The sequence below is a fragment of the Paramisgurnus dabryanus genome, chromosome 3, assembly GCF_030506205.2.
Source record: "Paramisgurnus dabryanus chromosome 3, PD_genome_1.1, whole genome shotgun sequence".
NCBI classification, from domain to species: domain Eukaryota; kingdom Metazoa; phylum Chordata; class Actinopteri; order Cypriniformes; family Cobitidae; genus Paramisgurnus; species Paramisgurnus dabryanus.
In genome coordinates, this window is record NC_133339.1 from 44,478,675 (window position 1) to 44,505,188 (window position 26,514).

The following is a 26,514-nucleotide window of genomic DNA, read 5'->3' on the forward strand; positions in this document are numbered from 1 at the left end:
AAAGACATGTTAAAACTTTGAATTTGTAATAATGAAATCTAGTCAATAGTAGACAAGCATTCTTCAAGTGCATCAGACAGAAGGCTGTTCTAGAAACATTGATGTTGTTTTAAATGCCAAATCAATGTCAAACGTGAAATAGCAGTCCAACTGTCTGTAATTTCAAATGTACTTTATTTGGGCTTTGGACAATTTTGCATTGTTGAAAACAGCCTTACAAAAAACATTGGAGAACAAACACTAGAGACACAAGAAAAATATAAAACAGTGAAGAAAAAACAACAACAATAGAAAACATGAAAATTATGATATGCAGAAAAGCTGATTATGATAATATAAGATAACATTAAATAATGGATTAATTTAACCACAAAAAACACAAAATAATGTATATGATTTTTCCATTGTCCAAAATAAATAACAACAACGTTTATCACTGGATACTACTACAGTATATAGGCCAAATAAATGCTCTTAAACATTAAACAGTGCATTCCTGTTGTTTATAAGAGGAAAACAGTAAATGACAACAGAAATAAACTTTGTAATAAACAATGTTTTAAACTTACCACAAACAAAATGAAAAAAAAAAAATTGTATTTAACCATACAAATAAAAGTTAGTATTGCATGCCATCTCATTTGTAAAAGAATATTACAACAGAAACCAACGCTTGCCAAGAATGGTCAGAAACACAATAACAGTGATTATGTAAAGGACAATAAAGGTTACATCTATAATTTTTGCTGCTCTGGTCCAGCACAGTGAGGCCCTCTTTCCAGTGTCAGGTGTACATGTCGACTCCTCATTTCCACTGGTAACTGTGTCTATAGAGTTATGTTAAAAAAAATACAAACCAGCTTAATTTTATTTCTACCAATTTAACAATATGCAAGTAAAACTGTATGTGCTGTGTGCTTTGTTGGTACCAGTGTTATTAAAATGAATGTCTAACTTTTCAGTTTTTTATGTAATAATTCTTAATTTGTGAAGTTAAGATATGACACTTACCATCCAGACCACTTACAACACTCCTGGTTTTCATTGGAATTGCTGATTTGGTCCTTTCTCCTTTAACAATCAAAATATTCACCAAGATGGTCTCCAGAATGCTTATGCCAATAAGTATAAAAACTGAACATGAGTAAATCCCTGTGAAAACAACAAACTGTGAGGAAAATATGACAACAAACAAATAAATGTAATTTCTTTCACACTTCACAAAAGTAGCTCTGGTCTTGGGGTCTCTCGATTTTATTTATAAAGCACTTTTAACATAACAAGTGGAACCAAAGTGCTGTACAGAGAAACGAAAAGAAAAAGTAAAATAAGATAAAAGAGGTCTTGGGGCCTCTGATTACAACGTGAACCAATCACAACTTGTGGATTGCACAAATAGCTGCTTTCTGTCTTTAGCTGAAGAAATCTCCAATGAGGAACTGAAGAGGTTGCAATGAAAGAATTAGGTATTTTGGACTTTTTCCGTTTGTATTTACATATGGGGCTAATGTATGACATGCAATCCTACATAGCTTTATGGCATAGGTTTGATGCTAAAGTATAAATCAGCTTGTAAACAAGGATCACACATCATGCAAACACAACAGGGTGCAGGGCTGGCCCGTCCAACAGGCAATACAGGTGATTGCCTGGGGCCCCGCAACAAGACGAGGGCCCTCCATGCATAAAAATTATTTTGTTGTTGCACAAATCTCATAGACGCGATCAGCAGGCAGTACGCGCTGCATGCACAGGGACCTTATTGATTAAAATAGGGATCACACAGACGGTCGGTGAAAAAAACACAACAATCTACAGTAAAATGATAATAAATACAACACCTTAGTATAAGTAAAGACAAAACATTACAAAATAAGAAAAGAGTAGGCTAATTTGCATAATGTTAATGACGCACTGACGCTTGCGGAGGTGTGTCATTTTGCGCATGCCTTGAAATGAAATGTTTTGGATTATGGGTAATGTAGTATCGTTTAACAACGCAATGTTTACGTTACATCTTTCAATAAAGATAAAAACAAGACTTATTTTAGTGAGGTTGCGGTAGTAGGCTTTGGCAAACTATGACATTAAACAATTTCGCGTATCTGTACTTTACTCAAGTACTTTTATTTTGGGAGACTTTTACTTTACTACATTTTAAAATCAAATGTGACCCGTCACGGAAACCAGGGAGACAAGTCGGCAGCACAAGTTTCGAGAAAATGAGAATAAAAGTTTTTTTTCAAAATTTGTGATTTTCGTTTTATTGCAGAATCTGTTAGTTGAGATCACGAAGAAGCCTCTCCATGTTTGAGATAGCAGTTTATGTATATTTAAAAGCGTACATTTTGCGGTTGAAATAGGCTTGTTTTTCCGGAGATTCTAGCGTGCAGCGGGGGGCGTCATTGTCTGTGTCTATATTTACATACTGGATAAGCTTGTGTTTTCGCCTCCGGCCCCAAAGGGAACAGCGTGACTACTGAATAAGGATAGTTCACCCAAAACTGAAAATAATGTCATTAATGACTTACCCGTATGTCGTTCTAAACTCGGAAGACCTCCGTTCATCTTCGGAAGACAGTTTAAGATGTTTTAACTTTAGATTTAGTCAGAGAGCTTTCTGTTTCCTCCATTGAAAATCTATGTACGGTTTCCATGTCCAGAAAGGTAATAAAAACATCATCAAAGTAGTCCATGTGACATCAGTGGGTCAGTGAGATTGTGGTGAAGCATCGAAAATACAGTTTGGTCCAAAAATAGCAAGAATTACGACTTTATTCAGCATTGTCTTCTCTTCCGGCTCGAGCGTGAAGTCACGTGACTTGTAGTGACGCAGCTGCCCTGTTCCTCAGACATGTTTGCTTAGTTTTATTTATTTTTTCAAACTTATAAGGTGCGTCTCCCCAGACTGTAAATGAAGCTCGGGCGCACAAAACAAAAGAAAGATAAAAGAAGCTGGGGCGGAACAAATAACAGTCAGCCGCATCGTACGTCAGCCGCGTCACTGACTTTATGGGGCGCCGCAGTCGGATGACGTCAAAGTACCACGAGAGCTCTTCAAGAAATCTTACGGAGTAGTGCAGCGCAGCATGAAGTCAAACTCATAAGTTACACAGAGACCCTATTTTAAATACAAAATTTGAAGGCGGGTTCATGTGTTTAACGGAACGCAAATACCGGACTGTAATCTAATATACCCTTACATGCTACGATGTAAATAGTCCTCAAATTGTATATTATATTGTATTACCAGAAGTTCATGCGAAATCTGATGTAAACAATAGACTATATATTTCACGGATTATACGCATTTGTGGACAAAAATCATTGGATGATTCACAAATCTGAAACATTTTTGCATGTTGTTCATTCGGACTTCTGTAATAAAATACTACATATGATGCTAGAAATCTGTATCTCAAAACGACTTTACAGGGGGTATGGCTTAGCTAAATGAGATGTAAATGAGCCCTATTGTCTCTCCAGCCAGGGAAAAGGGAAAGTGTTAACTTTTTTCTTTCTCAAATTTCTCAGCATTCTCCTTCTTGAATGTGTTACATTCAAATGGCCACAACTTCTCCAAATCTTATCAGATTTCCATGTGTTACACATCGTTAGTAAGCTTAGAAACTGCACTTTCAGAATCTATGAATAACTCAAAATGCCCCAGATCCGACTTGTGTCCCTACTTTCTGTGACTGGTCACAAATATCTTACTACTTTACTCTACTACATTTTGAATAATCGGTCGTTCCTTTTTATTTATCAGTAAATAAAAAACTTATCTCAGGGCAAACTAAGATGCATTTGTAAAGCACTTTTCATGGCTAAAAACAATCCCAAAGTGCTACAGAGTATAAACAAAGTTAAAAACATGAGTGAAAAGGAAAAAAAAAGTTAGCAAAAAGTAAAAAAATGCTTGATTAAAAAAGAAATGTTTTCAGTCCTTTCTTAAGAGAATCCATGGCTTAAGGATTCCTTAGGTTGTCTGAAAGGGAATTCCATAGAAGCGGCTTGGCTGAGCAGAAGGCTCGATCTCCCATAGTGCGAAGCTTACATCTGGGGGGTTGAAGAAGAGCTTTGTTTCCAGAGCGAAAATTGGGTGAAGAGTTTTGTGTAGTGAGTAGTTCCTTTAAGTAGGGGGGTGCGTTTCCGTGGATGCATTGATGGGTAAGTAGGATGATTTTATAATTAATCCTGTATGAGACAGGGAACCATTGGATAAGTGAAGGATGGGTGTGATATGGTCCTATTTTCTTATCCTCATTAGGATCCTGGCAGCACTATTTTGAATGTATTGTAGTTTTTCCATAGAGGAGAGCGTTGCCGTAGTCGAGCCTCGAAGATACAAAAGCATGGACAAGTTTTTTAGCATCTGCCAGATTACTTGTGGGACAGAGTTTATCAATGTTCTTGAGGTGATAGAATGAGGTCTGTTTTATGTGGGCATCAGATGTGAGTTGATCATCAAATCTCACGCCCAAATTGGTGTAGCAATTTTAAAGGAGGGGCTTATGATAATTAATAATATTAATTATTCATATTTTAAAGGGGTCATATTATGAGATATTTTTAGATGTAAAATAAATCTTCGGTGTCCCCAGAGTCTGTATGTGAAGTTTTAGCTCACAGATACTCCACAGATAATTTATTATGGCATATTAAAATCGCAAATTTGTAGGCCTGAGCAAAAGTGTGCCGTTTTTGGGTGTGACATTTAAAAATGCAATGCAAATGCAAATGCGGATGAAGTGCAAACACTGATCACAATGATTCAATTCAATTCAATTTTATTTATATAGCGCTTTTCACAAAAGTCAATTGTTTCAAAGCAGCTTAACATAAATAGAAGCAGTGAAAAGCACAGAAAAACGACAGATAGCACAACAAAATACATGATAGCATGAGCAGTTAAATTTGCTGCGGCTATGACTCAATATTATAAGTGCACGTATTACTAAAGCAACGTCTAGAAGAGGAAGCTAAGGAAAGCCCAAAAAGGCTGCCTCCCCGGGGTGTAAAACCCCCTAGGAGAAAAAAAACCCATTTTATCCGAGGAAAAATAAGTCCTAGGAGGGAAAAACCCTTGGGAAAACGGATAAGGAGATTTAGCAGAGATTAAGCGGGTTCTCCCGGTGATCGTTGGTCAGGCATCAGCTGGGCATCACGTTGAAGGACGGCCAGTAGATCAGAGGTGTGCCGACTTTCACATCTACCGGGACTGGGTCTGTTTGTCTCGTTGTCCTCGAGTGAGGGCGAGACAGGGAGAGAAAAACAAAATCGTATTAGCGTAGCGGCCGTTCATATGTATTGAAGTGTCACACAGTTATGTGGTTTAACTCAGCTTAGTTCCAGACAGACTAACTATTGCGGCATAATTATATTATCCACAGTTGAGGATTTAGCAAATTGGGGGCCCAATGCGAGGGTATATATGGTAAATAAGGGTCACCTTCCGATCTTTAAGAGAAAATGAAACCTGACGAACCGTTTGACTAAGGCCTAAAGCCCCACTGTCGTCGTTAATGCAGGTTCAGTGGCAAACGGGTCTATATTGTATACCATTTACAGGACCAGGAGAAAACGCCAAAACATCGCAACCCGACCATACGTGCTAACCCGTTTGACTAAGGCCGGAAGCCCCACTCTCGTCGTTAATGCAGGTTCAGTGGCAAACGGGTATGTATGGCATACTATTCACAAGACACACGAAAGCGCGAAAAACGCAACCCGACCATACATACCAACCCGTTTGACTAAGGCTGGAGGCCCCACTGTCGTCGTTAATGCAGGTTCAGTGGCAAACGGGTCTGTATGGCATACTATTCATAAGACTTACGATAGCGCCAAAATCGCAACCCGACCATACGTGCCAACCCGTTTGACTAAGGCTGGAGGCACCACTGTCGTCGTTAATGCAGGTTCAGTGGCAAACGGGTCTGTATGGCATACTATTCACAAGACTTACGATAGCGCCAAAATCGTAACCCGACCATACGTGCCAACCCGTTTGACTAAGGCTGGAGGCCCCACTGTCGTCGTTAATGCAGGTTCAGTGGCAAACGGGTCGGTATGGCATACTATTCACAAGACACACGAAAGCACCAAAATCGCAACCCAACCATACGTGCCAAACCGTTTGACTAAGGCTGGAAGCCCCACTGTCGTCGTTAATGCAGGTTCAGTGGCAAACGGTGGCAAACTATTTAATGCAATTAATTTTAAGTGTTCATGCAGAAAAGGTTTTTATTTATTTATTTGGTTGGTCTGTGTTATGACCGTGAGTGCTTTGTTCCGTGAAAATAACTATTGCGAGTTAAGAACCTTTACTAGACAAATTATGCGAATGCTTTGTTGAAGAGAAAAGTTTTAAGTCTAGATTTAAAATGATCGACTGTGTCTGATTCTCGGACATCGGTTGGTAAATCATTCCAGAGCTTAGGGGCTAAGTAGGAAAAGGATCTTCCACTTTTAGACACTTTTGATAGTCTAGGGATAATCAATAGACCAGAATTTTGCGATCGTAGTGTGCGTGATGGATTGTATTCTGATAGTAATTCTCTAAGATATGAGGGTGCTAAGCCATTTAAAGCTTTGTAGGTGATTAGTGATATTTTAAATTGGATGCGATATTTAACTGGTAGCCAGTGTAAAGATGCCAGAATTGGGCTTATGTGGTCATACTTCTAAGATAGAGTAAGTACCCTTGCAGAAGCATTTCGAACTAGCTGAAGCTTGTTGACCTGATTTGAATGGTATCCCCCGACTCCGAGTAGCGAGTTACAATAGTTCTAGAGGTCATAAGAGCATGAATAAGCTTCTCTGCGTCAGATGTAGACAGTATATGGCATATTTTTGAGATATTTCTAAGATGGAAGAATGCTGTGCGGCAGACGTTGGCGATATGACTATCAAAGGATAAGTTGCTGTCGAACATCACACCTAAGTTCCTAACCGTGGAAGATGGCACCACAGTACAGCCATCTATGTGCAATTTGTAATCTGACACATTATGTTTGTGGCGATTTGGTTCAATAATAAGTATCTCTGTCTTATTGGAGTTGAGCTTAAGAAAGTTGTGCCATCCAGTCACTAACATCGCTAATGCAGTCTTTTAGCTTAGAAAACGTGTGTGTTTCGCTGGGATGCGAGGAGATGTAAAGCTGGGTATCATCCGCATAGCAGTGAAAACTTATGTTATGTTTCCTGATAATGTCTCCTAGGGGTAACATGTATAACGAGAACAGGATAGGACCTAAAACTGATCCCTGCGGTACACCGTATTTAACCAGGGAGTTATATGACTCTTCCTCATTTACATAAACAAAGTGATAGCAATTGGTTAGATATGACCTAAACAAGGCTAGCGCCTGTCCACTGATACCAACATAGTTTTCTAGTCTATTGAGTAAGATTGTGTGATCTATTGTGTCAAAAGTCTCTGTGCTATGGTGGGGCCTGAATCCTGATTGGAACTTTTCATATGTACTATTATTTGTCAAGAATGTGCGTAACTGTCTTGCCACTACCTTTTCTAATATTTTCGAAAGAAAGGGGAGATTTGAGATTGGTCTAAAGTTATTAAGTTCTCCTTGGTCAAGCTGTGTTTTTTAATCAGCGGTTTAATAACTGCTAGTTTGAAAGCTGTTGGAACGTATCCTATTTCTAGCGATGAGTTAAAGATATTTAGAACCGGGGTTGACACTACAGGGAATACCTCTTTAAGTAGTTTTTTGGGAACGGGGTCTAATATACAGGACGATGATTTGGATGATGTGACTAGTTTAGAGAGCTCATCTATTGTAGTAGGTTTAAATGAATCAAGATGTTTGTATGGTAGTCTAGTGTTAAGTGAACTAATGGGTAGAGTGGTGGCTGCCTGGGTAGCTACAATGTTTTTCCTAATAGCCGAAATTTTGTTAGAAAAGAAGTTCATGAAGTCGTTACTATTGTGTTGAAGTTTAATATTGGTTTCTGTTTGTTCTTTGTTTCTAGTCAGTTTCGCAACTGTGCTAAAGAGGAAACGAGGGTTATTATGATTCTCATTTATAAGCTTGCTAAGATATGTAGATCTGGCGGTTTTAATAGCCTGTCTGTAGTGTTTAACACTCTCTTTCCATGCTGCACGCCATACTTCTAAATTTGTGCTTCTATAATTTATTTCCATTTTTCTAGCTGCCTTTTTAAGGGCTGCGGTGTGATGGTCATACCATGGAGCTGGCGGTTTTTCTTTGAATCTCTTTTTTCGAATGGGAGCAACGGCATCCAATGTGTTAGAACAGACATTGTTTAGGTTTTCTATTACAATATCTAGATCGTCACAGTTATCTGCTACATGTTTCATTTGGGACAGGTCTGGAAGAGTGCTAATAAAGCTATCTTTAGTGGTGGAAATTATTGTTCTAGCTAGTCGGTAGAATGTTGAATGATCCTATCTAGAAGTACAGTGTATGACACAAGGTAATGGTCAGAAACTGCATCACTCTGAGGTGATATTTCGACGTCATTAATATTGAGTCCGAGTGACAGAATTAAGTCTAATGGGTGCTTACGAGTATGCGTTGGCCCTGTCACATTTTGTCTAATATTGAGAGATTTTAGAACATCCATAAACGCACGTCCTAATGCGTCTTTTGGGTTATCCACATGGACACTAAAATCACCAACAATAAGAGCTTTATCTACAGTGACTACAAGCTCAGATAGGAAATCTGCTATTTGTTTAAGGAAATCTGCATGGTGGCCCGGTGGTCTATAAATTGTCGCTAAGGCAAAAGAAAGCTGTTTGTGGTTACGATCAGTTATTTCCATATTTAACAACATTACTTCAAATGATTTAAATTTTAGCTCAGATTTTTGGTTTACTTTAAAAATTGTGTTGTATATTGTAGCTACACCACCCCCTCTCCCCTTTAATCAAGGTTCGTGTTTATAATAATGGTCTTGTGGGGTGGATTCATTTAAACTAATGTAGTCGTCTGCTTTAAGCCAGGTTTCTGTTAAACAGAGTGCATCTAAGTTTTGGTCTGTAATTATTTCATTGACAATAGGTTCTTTATTGGTAAGCGATCTAATGTTAAGAAGGCTGAATTTTAACATTCAAGATTCATCTGTTAATGTATTGTTTTCTAATTTTATATTAATCAGATTTGTACCAGATGTAACAAGCGGTGCCCTGTATTTATTTGTTCGGGGAACAGATACAGTTGAAATGTGCTGATATTTCGGTAAGACTGACTCGAAGTGCTGGGATACAAGTGGTCTTGACATATCACGGCAGCTAACAGATGGACGGTTAAGCCGATCCGTCTGTTTCCTGACCTGGGCCCTGGATAGTTAGACTATATCAGAATTAAGACTATTGATCAGATTTCTAGTGAGTATAGCACTTCCTTCCGATGACAGATGAAGGCCATCTCGGGTTAGGTGGAATGGTCTTCCCCAGAAATGCTTCCAATTGTCTATAAACCCTACATTATGCTGAGGGCACCACTTTGACATCCATCCATTGAGAGACACTAATCTACTATGTGTTTCATCTCCCCGGTAGGCGGGGAGGGGACCAGAGCATATTACATTGTCTGACATTGTTTTTGCAATTTCACACATCTCCTTAATAGTATCTTTGGTGATTTCCGACTGGCGGAGCCTGGTGTCATTCGTGCCGGCGTGAATAACAATCTTAGAAAACTTCCGCTTAGCATTAGCCAGCACTTTAAGTTTGGATCTAATGTCAGACGTTCTGGCTCCCGGTATACAGTCGACTATGGTGTTTGGTGCCTCAATGTTAGTGTTCCTGAGTATAGAATCTCCAATGACCAGGGCACTTTTAAAAGGTGTTTCAGCTGGTGTACTCCTTAGGGGATCGAATCTGTTAGAAATTACCGTAACGTTATGGGTCTTAGAGGGACGCCTTATATGACTATGCCGCCTGACAGTCACCCAGTTTGACCGCCGACTTGACTCTGATGTCGGAACCGAGCCATGTGTATTTTGATAAACACTATGCGCGCTCAATACAGTATTTGTAATATTTACATTAGCATCTGATGTTGGAACTGAGCCATTAGTCTTTTCGCTCGATAGATTATTTGCAACAGTAACATTAGCGGTTTTGCTATCCTCAACTAGCGTTCGGATGCGCGATTCTAGTTCAACAACCTTCTCAGTTAACCTTAATACTTCAATACACTTAGTGCATGTAAACCCCTCTATGCTAACAGCAGAAGCTAAACTATACATGTGGCAAGTAGTACATGTTACAATAACAAGCGGAGTCTTACCGCTTTCATGCTGGGCGATGGCGTCTTCGTTTACCCGAACGCGGTCCCCGGAGCTGCATCACGTGGGGTGTTCGGTTGTGACACGCCTCGGTCGCCTGCGAACGTCTGGGGCCAGGGTGATGTGGGGCTTGCTGAATCTGCGAAGGCCGGGCAGCGGTTCCTCCACAGCTTCCCGATCGCTTTCATGTTGGGCGATGGCGTCTCCGTTCAGTTGTTCACGGTCCGTGAAGCTGCATCGCGTGGAATGCTCGTTTGTTGCACGCCTCATTTGCTTGTGGACGTCGGAAGGCAGGGTGAAGTGGGCGCTGTACCTCGCGTTGGATCTGCTAAAACCGGGTAACAACTCCTCCACAGCTTCCCGCTCAGGTGAGGACAGGTCAGAAAAGCATATATCAGATGAATCCGCCATTAGATCGGAAAATGCTAGCTTCAGCCTCCACCGTTTGTGGATGCTAGCGGGCTATATGCTAACACTGGGTGTTTATTAGTGATAAAAACAGCTTTATGCAGATGATCCTTTGTAAATCAACAGACAAGGCCTGGGCCTGGCACAAACTTAGAGGTACGCTGGAAACGTTTAGTTTCCCATCCTCATTCTGATGAGAGTCCTGAAAGGACTCAAATGTATCCAGGAAGAAAAACTTAAGAGATGTGTGTGCTCCACACAAACTCAGATAAGAACTCAGATAACAACTCGAACCTCAGAACTCCATCTCGCATAAGAACTCCACAGAACTCAAAACATCTTCCAACTCCTAAGAAAAACGGGGTGTGTTCTTAGGCAGGGGTTTTAAGCTGTTAAGAGGTCACACCTTTAAGATGTGTCTGACCCAATCAGAGGTCACACTTTCAGAGGGAAAGTTAACTGTCTTTGTCTTCCAACATGCTGTTTTGCATATGGAATTCAATTGGATGCTGAGGTGGAAATGTTAAAGAGTTTTATAATATTATTATGAAGAAGAGTTCCCTAAACATAATGCATATTATCATTCAGGAAATCAAAAATAGAACACATAGATACTAAACAAGGTCTAGATATGACTTGGATTAATTAATACTAAACATTCATTTAAACTAGTTTGGGTTAATATACTGATATAACATAAACACCAAGAACATAATCCATGATGAGATTAGAAATACTTAAGACATTTCCCTTATACATTTATAAGTGAATACATGCATGACTAAATAGAAAGTTTCTTTGTCTGTCTCAAAATCTCCCACATTTTTTTTTTTTGGTCATAAAACTCTAATCTTGATGTGTTTCCATAGCCACAAGAGATCTGTTCTGCTTTGGGGGTAGTTTTACAGACCCCTGGGCTTAGCCTGCTTTTTGAGTGAGGGTCTGCACTTATATTTATGAAATATAAAAAGTTATTGTGTGTCTGATCTGGCTCAGTCGTTACATTGGTGACTGTCAATGATAGTGGAATATTTTGACCAGAGAATGTAATATAAGTTATAGGTGATGACTGAACCTGGTGTGGTGTACAGACTAAAATAGCTTCTGTTTTGGAGCTATTTAGCTGTAGGAAGTTAGTCTTCATCCATGCCTCAATCTCCTCAAAGCAGGAACTCAATGATGACAGAGTGGCTTTAGATGAATTGAGGTTGGTCTTTATATATGTGTCATCGGTATAACAATGAAAATATATTCCATGCCTGTCGATGATGTGGCCAAGGGGAAGAGTATAGATGGTGAACAGGATCGGGCCAAGAAACGACCTTGTGACACCGGATGTGACTGTGTGCGTTTGAGACTTTTACATAGCGATGGTGAGCCAGTGTCAGCTGCCATCAGTAGGTCATTTGCGACCCTGATCAAAGCTGTTTCTGAACTGTGGGCGGAACGAAAACTGGACTGAAATTTTTCAAAAAGGATGTTTGAATTTAGGTGATCCTCTAATTGGGCAACAACAACTTTTTCTAGAACTTTGGACAGGATGGAAGGTTGGAAATAGGCCTGTAGTTTTCAAGAACTTCAGGGTCTAAAGTAGGTTTACTTAAGTAGGTTTTTAATGACAGCAGTTTTGAGAGCCAATGGAACATGACCAGTGTGTAGAGAAAGGTGAATGACTTTGGTTATTAGGGGACTAAGATAACTGATGTGTGTTTTCACCAAGCCTGTAGGAAAAGGGTTCAGTGTCCAGGTGGAAGTTTTCATCCTGCCGATGATGTCCTTAACTTGTTGCTTGGAGATTTCAGAAAAACAACAGAGAGGGTGGAAAGTCCCAGGCTGCGGGTCGGCAGTAGGGACAGACAGAGCAGGGGAGCTGGAGAGGAGAGAGCAGATGGTGTCAACCTTTGTCCTGAAAAAAGTTATGAAGCTGTTACATTTCTCTTCTGATGTGTCAGCGTGTGAAATAATTTGTGGCTTGATGAGATTATTTATGGTAGAGAAAAGCTGCTTGGAGTTTCCCTGATTTTTACTAATGATGTTTGAGTAGAACTGTGTCTGTGCTTTTTTAATGACATTGAGTAGGCCTTTTGATGTTCTTGATAGGCTTTTTACTGAACAGTAAGTCCAGTTTTTGAGACACGCCACTCAAGTACACGCCCAGCTGTTTTCATTTTCGGTAGTTCTGGAGTGAACCAGGGGGATGTACGTGAGAAAGTGACTGTTCGTGTTTTTACAGGTGCATGGAAGTCCAAAATACTGCTCAGGATGTTGTTATAAAAATCCACTGATTTATTTACTTATGTAAAATTTGCTGATGGGATTTGAAAGGAGGTCCAAAGCCCTAGTGTCGATGTTGGTATTTCTTATGTTTTCGAAGTGGACTTTATGTTTTGGTTTGATGAAATGAGAGAAGTTCACCTCCATCGAGATAACTTTGTGATTGGACACTTCGAGATCGTATATTAGCAGATTTTCAAAAGGGACAGAGTCGGTAATGACCAGGTCAAGTGTATGTCTTCTGTTGTGTGTTAGGATGTCAACATGCTGCTTGAGATTTAGGAGGGGGTGTCAGCGTGAATGTTCAAATCTCTGAGTATGACAATATTTGCAGGTACAGAATGAGGTAAGGAATTCATTTATCTCTGAGATAAAAGCTGGATTATGCTAAGGAGGCCGATAAATAACAAGAATAGTCATAGTGAAGGGTGGTTTACATCTGAAAGCTAGGCATTCAAATGTGGACAGTGTAGGCAGAGACAGCGGGGTGAGCTTTAACTCACTGCGGTGTAGTACTGCTAGGCCACCACCGCAGTGGCAGGCTTTCTCCAAGTATTGATAACCAGGAGGACATGCTTGATTTAATGTAAAATATCCCTCTGGCTGATGCCAGGTCTCAGTAAGACACATTGGGCCCTATCTTGCACCCAGCGCAATTGACTTTGTCAGTGACGCATGTATCATTCGTATTTTGCAACGGCGCACAGCGTGTTTTTCCCTCCACAGACGCACGTCGACAAACTAGGGAATGAACTTGCGCTCCCTGGGCGGTTTAGCGCAAAAAAAGAGGCGTGTTCCGGCGCAAACCATCCCTGATGCTATTTTGCAGTTTCAAAAAACAATTGCGCCACTGACCAGAAAAAAAAAGTTTTAAGTGGTTCATTATGCTATTTTAAGGGCGCATGCTTGACCGTATAGCTTGCACAACGCGCATACACTTTGCATCTAATCTACACAGATGCAACAGTTATTTTTGCAAATCATAAATTGTTACACTAAAAAATATTAATACACGAGATAAGTGGAATCATAGTAGTGAGCATTGTGGTGATAGTTTTTATTTATTGTGTGGCTGCGTTAAAAAATTCTCATGCAAATAACGATTAAAATATTTTCATAAGTTTGTTGTGTGGCTGTATTACGTTTATTTTATGTAAATAATAATTTAAATGTTTTCATAAGAAACCTTAATGTATATGAACTTGATTTGTTAGTCTACTTTGGGGTTGGACCTTGCGTTTCTTGGGTCCGATTTCAAAGCCCCCAAACCCTTTCAGCGGTGAGGGTGGACGCAGCGATGTCCTCTGCTGGCGTCAGGTCCTGAGGCAGATCCACCTCCCGTTACACGGCGTGCCCGATTTATGCTGGCAAGCTTTGGATTCCCCCGTACAAGGACGTCGGTCTCCTCGGCTCTGAACCGCTCCTGGCGTGTGCCTGGTAAATCCGTCATAATAATAGCAACCAGCCATGGAACTTGCGCCCTTGCGTTTAAAGGGAATGTTGGATAGCGTTCTGATTGGTTTATTTGACGTTACGCCCAAACCACACCTATGAATAATGAACCTACTTCAGACCAACCCCTTATTGATTTGCGCCCGGCGCAAGAGTTATTTCTCACGCCGGGAAAATTGCAACAGCGCCCAAGATCCGCCCACAAACTCACTTGCGCGTTGCGCTTCGCACTTGCGTTTCAGATCGTTAAAATAGGGCCCCTTATATCAATACTCCTGTCCAATATGTGACTGTGTATAAGACAAGATTTATTTGAGATAAAATGTGTGTTTAACAGTACTATTTTGATGTTTGATGGAGTAGGGATGGGCAATATAAACAATATGCAATATAAACGATAGAAAATTGGCATACGATAGAGATTTTAAATCTATTGCACTATCGCGATAATGCGTGTTGATGACACAATCTACCCGCGAACTTTAGAGCCACGAGCTGCAGCCGAATAAACATGGATGAAAGCGTCAGCGAAACAGAGGAACTCGTGAAAAAGACAGATGCAACATTATTTGGATTTAAGCCGTCCAACAAGCAGCTGTAAAATATACTCTGTAGAGCAAGGGTGTCCAATACGGCGATGCTGGTAGATCGCACATAAGTTAACTGCTGCTCCACGCGGGAAATTGGCATTATGGTCTAGTAATTGTGAAACATGCAGTATATATATGCAGTTTAGTCCTTACAAGCATTTTAAGTGTTTAGTGTTATAAAAATAATTAACTGTGTTTTTTAGCAGATAGATCTTGTCGGCTTTATCATTTTAAAAGTAGATCACCACACAAAAAAGTCTGGACAGCCCTGCTGTAGAGTGTGTCAGGCAAAAGTTCCAGCTAAGAGAGGTAACAAGACTAATCTGGCCATAACGATTTACTTTTACTTACTTTTTTAGCAGTTTGGCTTTTCTAAGGGTCTATATAACCTGTTCTGAAATGAGTCTATTGGAATTATTATATCGCAATACATATCGCTATCGCAAGAGGCTGCAATGTATAACGCAATATGGATTTTAGGCCATATCGCCCATCCCTATGATGGAGTGGTGTACTGTAAAGAACGAAGTAGACTGAAATCCACTCCACGTTTTATATTCCGCTCCGTAGTGACAGGTCTATTATTCAAAGTAGAGAGGTGTTCTGATGACGTAGATGCCATGCGACAGTGCGCTCGGTAGACCAGAGAGATGGAATAGAGTCAGCAGACTGAGAGAAACCAAACTTTCTGCGGCAGCTTCTATGGATGTAGAGGGGTCTGCTTTGAAGTTTAAGTTGTTTAATGGCTGAGATACATATAGGACTGCTGTTATTCCTTAAACTAAACAGTTGCGGGATGAAGTACTTTAGCGTCATGTCGCTTTACCGAGAAGACCCAAAAATTGTCCAGCTGGCTGTCAAGTGGCTGCTCGCTAAGCTAGGGAGATGTCATCTTGTCCAACGAGGGCTAACTTAGCAGTGAAGTATTGTTAGTTTAGACGATATTTGACACAGATGTCGATGAGTAATATCAAGACCACAGGGCCAGCAAACAGTAGTAAAATTCTGATGATACGGCTCAAGTAAAGTACAGGACAACGTTGTACAAGGAAGATTGCCAGCAACAACAGTTATGATACAAAAATCCATAAATCCATATATTCCATTCAGAAGGACGTTTCTTAAGACATTTTCTTAAGGGAGAAACGGCAACAGACAGTGCCAGCGTCCTCTCCCATACCCCCCCAAAGATGATATTAATTCTTGTCCGGATTGATGTAATGAGACTGCTAGTATTAAACCTGGGTCTCTGGTGCACCAAACAAATGGTGTTAACCCATGAACCAGTTTCCAGATGATTGAAGCCAAGAGTAGGAGAGATATTAACTAGGAGACTTTATCAAAAAATAAAAATAATCTTTATTTATGCAAGGGACACAAAGTACAAAATAAACAAGGAGAGCAGAGCTTCCACAAAACTTATACTTACACTTATAAAAGTAAAACAAAGTTGATGGGAATTGGGGCTAGCGTGCAGGGCATAAAGCTAGGATATAGCATGAGCACCATCTGTAGGCTCAGAGAGGTAATGGCATTTGAAGATCCATAAAGAGTGTGCCCAGCTGGTCAGGAGAGTAACACCAACCTAAGGGTGAAAACTTTACAGGAGCCCTTTCCTTATGAATGACTCCTGACATTCCTCTGGTCATTCCCTCTGGCTCTGTAAAACTCTAAAATGAGAGTGAGGCTAGCCTATCTCAAGCCGGAACCCAAGTAAGTTCCTCCGGACCATAGCCCTCCCAGTCTCTCAGGTACTGAATTCTCCCACGAAGCCGACAAGAATCCAGAAGAATTGCCGACAAGAATTGGTGTTTGCCCCCTTCCAACCAAAACCTCCACTCTTCCAGCGCCATCTTGATTGCCAGCAGCACCCGATTCCCTATGTCATAGTTTCTCTCAGTGGGCATAAGCCAGTGAAAGGAGAATGCACATGGTTGAAGTTTGTTATAATTCTTACTCATTCTCTGTTATAAGACAGCCTATGCCCCCACATCTGATGCATTCACCTCCACAATACAGGGCAGCTCAGGGTCAGGAAAAGTATTGATAGGAGCAGAGTTGTTTTAACCTGTTGAAAGCTTCCCTGCAAGTAAGCTTACAATGGGCCTGTATGGGCATAGCCTAAGGGCCCCGCACAGGTTTGCTCACTGGCGAAACGTTGGCCCCTTAGCGCTGGCCCTGCATGGGCAGCCCTCACTTAGCCCCCAGGAAGCCCTCACATAGAGAAATCCAGAGTTTAATGAACACTGCTGGATGTATATATTGTCCCATCTTACAGAGTGTTAAAAAGTAACAATGAATCAGAATTAAAAGCGCTGTTATTCTCTCTCTCACCATCTCTGTCTGAAACCTAAAATTGCATTTTTACATCTTATCGGTAGAGTCATTTTCTTACTTTAGGTTGAGATTTTGTTTCATTTAAAGTCACCACTATTGTGATCAGTGTTTGATTTAGTTAAACTTGACTCATGACTCTTACATTGTTCAATTGTTTGATTGCTATAACTTTGTGAGTTTAAGACATGTTTGTTATAGCAGAGTGCAATACTTTGGTGGTGGTCAGTTCAGTAAATAAAGTCTAAATATCATCATATAAAAACGTATGTATTAATGTATTGTTTGCACACTAATCAGAATGATCTTTCTCTGACAATGTGATACTATAGTATGAAATCCAGCGCTCTCTTAGCAGTTTGTCTTTCTGAAGAAGTTTGAAACACTGACACTCAAAATTTACTGCTTTACAACGTAGACACACAAATATCAAGAATCAGAGTATGAATCACAATGATGGTGACAATAAAATGAAAAGCTTCATGCTGCAATGCATGTTGGGTATCAACAAATTACAAATCTCATCCAGGACTCCCAGAATGCATTGGGGCATGAATAAATAATGACCTTTATTTACCATTTTCTTTGTCACCATTGTTGAGATTCATACTCTGATTCTTGATGTCTGTGCATCTACATCGTTCAGCGGTTAATGTTTATGTGCAAACTATCAAAATCCTTCAGAATAATAAACTGCTATGAGAGTTCTGGACCTTACACTGTAGTATTTCATTATTAACAGAAAATGATGCTTCTGATAAGGGGAAAACTATACTAATTAATCTGTTTATTAAATGATTATGTTTGATGTTGTTTATGTATCAACCATCAATATTCAATTACTATTGCCTTTTCTTTGCTATAACATGTGTTTTAAAAACACTTAGATATAGCAGCCAGAAAACACTATCAAGCCAACGGTCAAGAGTCAAAGTCCAATTAAAACAACCACTGATCACAATAATGGTGACTTTAAATGAAACAGCCAACATCTTAACATAAGTTAAGAAAATGACTCTACAAGTAAGATGTGAAATGCAATTTTAGGTTTCAGACAGAGATGTTGAGAAAGAGGATAACACAGCTTTTAATTCTGCTTCATTGTTACTTTTTAACACTCTGTAAGATGGGACAATATATACATCCAGCAGTGTTCATTTAACTCTGGGGATTTTTCTGTATGAGGGCTTCCTGGGGGCTAAGTGAGGGCTGCCCGCGCAGGGCCAGCGCTAAAGGGCCAACGTTTTGCCAAAGAGCAAACCTGCGCGGGGCCCTTAGAATAGCCCTAAGTGGGCCCATAAAGGGCCATCGTAGGCTTACTTGCAGGGTTGGTTGGAACAGCCTAGCCAATCTCTTAGTGAGTGTTAGAGAGGGGCTCTGCAACAGAACTGAAGCAGCCATATCACCCTGCAGCCCAAGACATCATACTTTTTAACAAAGAAAATCCCAGCTCCTGCTGGTGAGGTGGAAGGATCAATAAACCCATGTCCTGGGCTTTCTTGAGTTAAGTGTCCATGGCTAATATTTCATGGCCAAAGAGAAAGTTTAGCCTTCCACAAGGTGGGCAAGTCCCAGGAAGCAAGTCAATTGCAGTCATAGGGTCTATGAGGGGGCAGTGTAGCAGATCTGGTCTTAAATGAGACTTCCTTAATGTCTGCATACTCTGGAGAAATTCCATAACCAGTCTTGATATTTAGGGGTTTTTGGAGAGTGAAAGTTTGAATGACTAGCCTTCTCACCATCTCTAAGTCCATAAAACTTCCACCAGCACCAGAGTCCACAAAAGCACAAAGTCATAACAAAACCAAAGTCCATTTAAAAAACAGTGCCCTAGTGCAGCGGTTAGATTAAATAGAAAATGTATTTGGTCATTTTATAAACATAAGTAATGGAATTGATTTAAAGGAAGAGTATTTAAGAAATTCATATCAATCAATCATAAAATGGCCCTGATATGTCACATAAGTAATCATGTTAATTTCACAATTATTGAAAAACAACATGGATTATTTTATACAAAATCTGACGGAATATAAATTTTTTTGATATGTAATATGTTTGTGGACAAAAACTGCAAGTGGATGTTATATTGTGAACGTTTGGCATGGAGCAGTGCGAGTCTGGAGTAACTAAGGACGTGCTGTTTCATAATAAAGGTATGATATCATTTTCAGCGGTGAGGGTGGACGCAGCGATGTCCTCTGCTGGCGTCAGGTCCTGAGGCAGATCCACCTCCCGTTACACGGCGTGCCCGATTTATGCTGGCAAGCTTGGGATTCCCCCGTACAAGGACGTCGGTCTCCTCGGCTGTGAACCGCTCCTGGCGTGCGCCTGGTAAATCCGTCATAATAATAGCAACCAGCCATGGAACTTGCGCCCTTGCGTTTAAAGGGAATGTTGGATAGCGTTCTGATTGGTTTATTTGACGTTACGCCCAAACCACACCTATGAATAATGAACCTACTTCAGACCAACCCCTTATTGATTTGCGCCCGGCGCAAGAGTTATTTCTCACGCCGGGAAAATAGCAACAGCGCCCAAGATCCGCCCACAAACTCACTTGCGCGTTGCGCTTCGCACTTGCGTTTCAGATCGTTAAAATAGGGCCCCTTATATCAATACTCCTGTCCAATATGTGACTGTGTATAAGACAAGATTTATTTGAGATAAAATGTGTGTTTAACAGTACTATTTTGATGTTTGATGGAGTAGGGATGGGCAATATAAACAATATGCAATATAAACGATAGAAAATTGGCATACGATAGAGATTTTAAATCTATTGCACTATCGCGATAATGCGTGTTGATGACACAATCTACCCGCGAACTTTAGAGCCACGAGCTGCAGCCGAATAAACATGGATGAAAGCGTCAGCGAAACAGAGGAACTCGTGAAAAAGACAGATGCAACATTATTTGGATTTAAGCCGTCCAACAAGCAGCTGTAAAATATACTCTGTAGAGCAAGGGTGTCCAATACGGCGATGCTGGTAGATCGCACATAAGTTAACTGCTGCTCCACGCGGGAAATTGGCATTATGGTCTAGTAATTGTGAAACATGCAGTATATATATGCAGTATAGTCCTTACAAGCATTTTAAGTGTTTAGTGTTATAAAAATAATTAACTGTGTTTTTTAGCAGATAGATCTTGTCGGCTTTATCATTTTAAAAGTAGATCACCACACAAAAAAGTCTGGACAGCCCTGCTGTAGAGTGTGTCAGGCAAAAGTTCCAGCTAAGAGAGGTAACAAGACTAATCTGGCCATAACGGTTTACTTTTACTTACTTTTTTAGCAGTTTGGCTTTTCTAAGGGTCTATATAACCTGTTCTGAAATGAGTCTATTGGAATTATTATATCGCAATACATATCGCTATCGCAAGAGGCTGCAATGTATAACGCAATATGGATTTTAGGCCATATCGCCCATCCCTATGATGGAGTGGTGTACTGTAAAGAACGAAGTAGACTAAAATCCACTCCACGTTTTATATTCCGCTCCGTAGTGACAGGTCTATTATTCAAAGTAGAGAGGTGTTCTGATGACGTAGATGCCATGCGACAGTGCGCTCGGTAGACCAGAGAGATGGAATAGAGTCAGCAGACTGAGAGAAACCAAACTTTCTGCGGCAGCTTCTATGGATGTAGAGGGGTCTGCTTTGAAGTTTAAGTTGTTTAATGGCTGAGATACATATAGGACTGCTGTTATTCCTTAAACTAAACAGTTGCGGGATGAAGTACTTTAGCGTCATGTCGCTTTTCCGAGAAGACCCAAAAATTGTCCAGCTGGCTGTCAAGTGGCTGCTCGCTAAGCTAGGGAGATGTCATCTTGTCCAACGAGGGCTAACTTAGCAGTGAAGTATTGTTAGTTTAGACGACATTTGACACAGATGTCGATGAGTAATATCAAGACCACAAGGGCCAGCAAACAGTAGTAAAATTCTGATGATACGGCTCAAGTAAAGTACAGGACAACGTTGTACAAGGAAGATTGCCAGCAACAACAGTTATGATACAAAAATCCATAAATCCATATATTCCATTCAGAAGGACGTTTCTTAAGACATTTTCTTAAGGGAGAAACGGCAACAGACAGTGCCAGCGTCCTCTCCCATACCCCCCACAAAGATGATATTAACTCTTGTCCGGATTGATGTAATGAGACTGCTAGTATTAAACCTGAGTCTCTGGTGCACCAAACAAATGGTGTTAACCCATGAACCAGTTTCCAGATGATTGAAGCCAAGAGTAGGAGAGATATTAACTAGGAGACTTTATCAAAAAATAAAAATAATCTTTATTTATGCAAGGGACACAAAGTACAAAATAAACAAGGAGAGCAGAGCTTCCACAAAACTTATACTTACACTTATAAAAGTAAAACAAAGTTGATGGGAATTGGGGCTAGCGTGCAGGGCATAAAGCTAGGATCATAGCATGAGCACCATCTGTAGGCTCAGAGAGGTGATGGCATTTGAAGATCCATAAAGAGTGTGCCCAGCTGGTCAGGAGAGGAACACCAACCTAAGGGTGAAAACTTTACAGTAGCCCTTTCCTTATGAATGACTCCTGACATTCCTCTGGTCATTCCCTCTGGCTCTGTAAAACTCTAAAATGAGAGTGAGGCTAGCCTATCTCAAGCCGGAACCCAAGTAAGTTCCTCCGGACCATAGCCCTCCCAGTCTCTCAGGTACTGAATTCTCCCACGAAGCCGACAGGAATCCAGAAGAATTGCCGACAAGAATTGGTGTTTGCCCCCTTCCAACCAAAACCTCCACTCTTCCAGCGCCATCTTGATTGCCAGCAGCACCCGATTCCCTATGTCATAGTTTCTCTCAGTGGGCATAAGCCAGTGAAAGGAGAATGCACATGGTTGAAGTTTGTTATAATTCTTACTCATTCTCTGTTATAAGACAGCCTATGCCCCCACATCTGATGCATTCACCTCCACAATACAGGGCAGCTCAGGGTCAGGAAAAGTATTGATAGGAGCAGAGTTGTTTTAACCTGTTGAAAGCTTGGTTGGAACAGCCTAGCCAATCTCTTAGTGAGTGTTAGAGTGGGGCTCTGCAACAGAACTGAAGCAGCCATATCACCCTGCAGCCCAAGACATCATACTTTTTAACAAAGAAAATCCCAGCTCCTGCTGGTGAGGTGGAAGGATCAATAAACCCATGTCCTGGGCTTTCTTGAGTTAAGTGTCCATGGCTAATATCTCATGGCCAAAGAGAAAGTTTAGCCTTCCACAAGGTGGGCAAGTCCCAGGAAGCAAGTCAATTGCAGTCATAGGCTCTATGAGGGGGCAGTGTAACAGATCTGGTCTTAAATGAGACTTCCTTAATGTCTGCATACTCTGGAGAAATTCCATGAACAGTCTTGATATTTAGGGGTTTTTGGAGAGTGAAAGTTTGAATGACTAGCCTTCTCACCATCTCTAAGTCCATAAAACTTCCACCAGCACCAGAGTCCACAAAAGCACAAAGTCATAACAAAACCAAAGTCCATTTAAAAAACAGTGCCCTAGTACAGTGGTTAGATTAAATAGAAAATGTATTTGGTCATTTTATAAACATAAGTAATGGAATTGATTTAAAGGAAGAGTATTTAAGAAATTCATATCAATCAATCATAAAATGGCCCTGATATGTCACATAAGTAATCATGTTAATTTCACAATTATTGAAAAACAACATGGATTATTTTATACAAAATCTGATGGAATATCAATTTTTTTCATATGTTATATGTTTGTGGACAAAAACTGCAAGTGGATGTTATATTGTGAACGTTTGGCATGGAGCAGTGCGAGTCTGGAGTAACTAGGACGTGCTGTTTCATAATAAAGGTATGATATCATTTTATAAATTAACAATTCAGATATGACCTTGTTGCATTAAATGTATTATTAATTTTACTAGAGCATTTATTTCATGAAACAGCACTTCGAAATGACATCTTAACCCTTTGTAATGATATATGGCATGACAAGTTTAATACCCTTCTTCATCAATATGATACATTGTAAACTTAATAGTTTGTAAACAATGACTCGTCGGGCCCGCCAGCATGGCCCGGTCAGCTTAAAAGGTTTAAAAGAAAAAAAAACGTAATGTGTAGGACTCATAACTTGCCATTGGAAGTTTCTTGTAGCAACCAGTACGTTCCTGTTGGATCCTGCAGCCTATACTATCTTGCAACCTCGAGTCAGAGGGAAGGGGAATGGAATACACCGCTCTACAGTAATTTGAAAGTGATTGCAGTACCATTTTTGGCCACCATCCTACATACGGTGCCTTTAATGCTTTATTTGATGTTCATTATACTGTGTTTATTTCCTTGCCTTTTGGTGTTTTGGTGAAAAGGACAAGGATGAAAGAGGAAGGGAGGAGATAGCAGTATGTTTTGTTTGAATACATTCAATTCAGTACATTTTGTTTCAATACATTTTAATTTAGATTTAATAATAAATAATAATAAAATGTTTAATAATTGTTTATAAATAAAAATGTGACTTGTTAATTATGGTTATTTTCTTTCTTTTTTTGGCTATTAGAAGTTCTGAATAGCCAGTCTCTTAAAAATGTAATAGCCAAATTGGCTGGTGAAAAAAGTCAAATGCTGTAGTTCACATTTATGGCAGTTTGACACTAGGCTTTTTATTTCTGTTTGTGCTTTTGGAACAGTGTTATTTAAGACACATTAGTCGCAAAGGATGTTGTAGACAAAGATGACCCAGTGATATATAAATTACATAATTTAAAAAATGTTTAATTAATCTCTTCTTTGTTTTTAACATTTTGGGAACAACTCAGGGTTGGCACAAACTCTTTCTAACTTGTCAAGAGAATTGTTTGCACAACATATGTGCAAAAAGTTACTACATTTTTTGGAAGCAGTCGTGACTTAATTTCAGGTGGACTATATTAGTAAACTAATGTAGGGAATAGTGAATAAAGGATATGATTTGGGTCTCTGAGTGTGGACTTTAAATGCTGTAAATTCACAGTATTTTGCATAAGCTTTCTCTGAAAGCTTTCTTACTTTCTCAGAAATAACCAGTTAAAGCCAGAAAGCTTAGATCTACAGTATATTACTTTTTGTTTGTTTTCTCTTTTGAAAACAGGATTTTAATGCAAAATGCAATTGCTTCCTTAGCACAGTTTTTCAGTTTCAACCCCTGCTCCTAAAATAACATGTTCTTGCAGAGTTTAGATTTAATGTCGGTTTTCATGTTTTGAAGACCATCATGTAGACTTACCTATTAATGGGATAACACTGACCGTAGATGCCAGTCTGTCATTAAGAATCTGCAGTAATACAGAAAGCGACAGCAGTAAAGTCACTTTAAAACCCAGCTTCTCTGCTGCAGATGCATTTATGAAGAAGGATGCCACATCCAGCACAAGGAAACAAAATACTGGAAAAATTAAGTTGATGACATACAGGATAGGTCTCCTCTTGATGGTGATCTGCAATGTAGAAATAAAAACTATATGAACAATACAGAAAATCTATCTATCTGTCTGTCCATCCATCTGACAAGACAAGTTAGGATCCATTTACAACACTTTATTAATGCACAACAGACAGATTTAAATAAGGGCAAGGCAGCAATGAATCATGAACGATAAACAGGCGTATGGTCTGGTCAGGCATATATCAAACTGAAACGACATACAATCCAAGGTCGGGGCAGGCAGCAAATAGCAACAATCCAATAACAATCAAAATGGTCACACCAGGAAAACAAACATGGGTACATAAGGAAAAACACTCAGTAATGCAGCACGGAGCAAACAAGACATCGCAAAGACTGTGCATGTGAGTCCTATGTTAAATAGGCCCACTGATACAGAACAGGTGGTGCGTAATCAATGGGCCACGGGGAATGATGGGAAATGAAGTTCAGTTTAGTGAGAACATTTTAGGGAGAATGTAAGGGTTGAGTACCGGGGGTGTTAAAACTGACATCCGTAACAGAATCAAAGCTCTTTCTTGTATTCTAGGAACAGATGTGTCAGCAGAAAAGTTATATTTTTATTTGACATTGTAAAACATGTCTGTAGAAATTGCAGTATTACTGGCAGCTTGTTGCCAGTAACTTACTGTAGATTTTACATTTATAATATTTACTGGCAACTAGTGTTGCTTTCGTCAACGAAAAGTATGACAAAATATAGTCGTCAACGAACCTTTTTCACGTGACGAAAACGAGACGAGACGTAACGAAAATGCTGGTCATGTGACGATGACTATAATAAAATGTATAATGCAATATTGTTGACGAATAAAAACGAGACTAAAAGTGGTTTACAAAATAAAAACTAGGCTAAAATGTCTCTTCATTTTCGTTGACCAAAACGAGACGAGACGAAATGTTATAACGTTATTTCGTCTTTTACCCATCTCAGCATCTCCGCGCCCCCACCACCTGACTGCAGGTGATCACGTGTGTTGTTGGCGCTGCGTAGATCAATCAAAACATGAAAGTACCGCGAGAGTGAGTAGAAAGCATGCGGAGCAGTCTGCTCTCGCGATGCTTTGATATCATACGCCACCATTTGCACGTTAATGGGCATTTCAAACAGTGTACGCGGCAACCTCACGACATGCGGAGAAAAGGGGGCGGCTATAGAGGTGAAGCGGAGTTGGTCCACAAGCCTTGCTCGTGCACCTAAGATCCTCTCCCTTTTACGGACACGACTCTTCATGGCAGTCGCTGTTGAAGATAAACACATTTCCACTAAATGCTGCACAAAACGCTTCCACTACACGAGAAACGCTGTAGCCGCGCGGCGATTCCGACCGGGAAGATGCAGCATTCTGGCTCCAAATGTAAAAGAAAAGTCCAAAATAAATCCCGTGCATCACTTTCAGGTCAGTTCAACAAGCCTGTTAAAATCTATAGCTTTGATTGCTGACACCACCAGTATAACAATGTACAAATTTATATCATGTAACAGTTGTTTAAATGACATTGTGCTGCGTTGCGTTTTGAAACATTGTAAATATATCTATGCTAAAGACATTCGTTGTTTTGTATATGTTTAATAACTACACTTATTTATTATTTAAATAAACAAAACATACTTCGCTGAATACTTGAGTATTAAATCAATCAAACACCTGTACTGTTGAGAACATAATCATACATACCAACTTTGCTTTTCTT

General features: G+C 39.9%; 1 long non-coding RNA gene across 1 annotated transcript; it reads right to left on the minus strand.

The window, feature by feature from the left end:
* Nucleotides 1-316: 316 nt before the first annotated feature.
* LOC135783735 (uncharacterized) lies at nucleotides 317-24,802 on the minus strand. Its single transcript, XR_010545782.2, has 3 exons — nucleotides 24,601-24,802; nucleotides 1,012-1,152; nucleotides 317-827 (listed from the first exon to the last, which is right to left on the minus strand). It is a non-coding gene; the product is annotated as an uncharacterized lncRNA (long non-coding RNA).
* Between the last annotated feature and the right edge of the window lie 1,712 nt (nucleotides 24,803-26,514).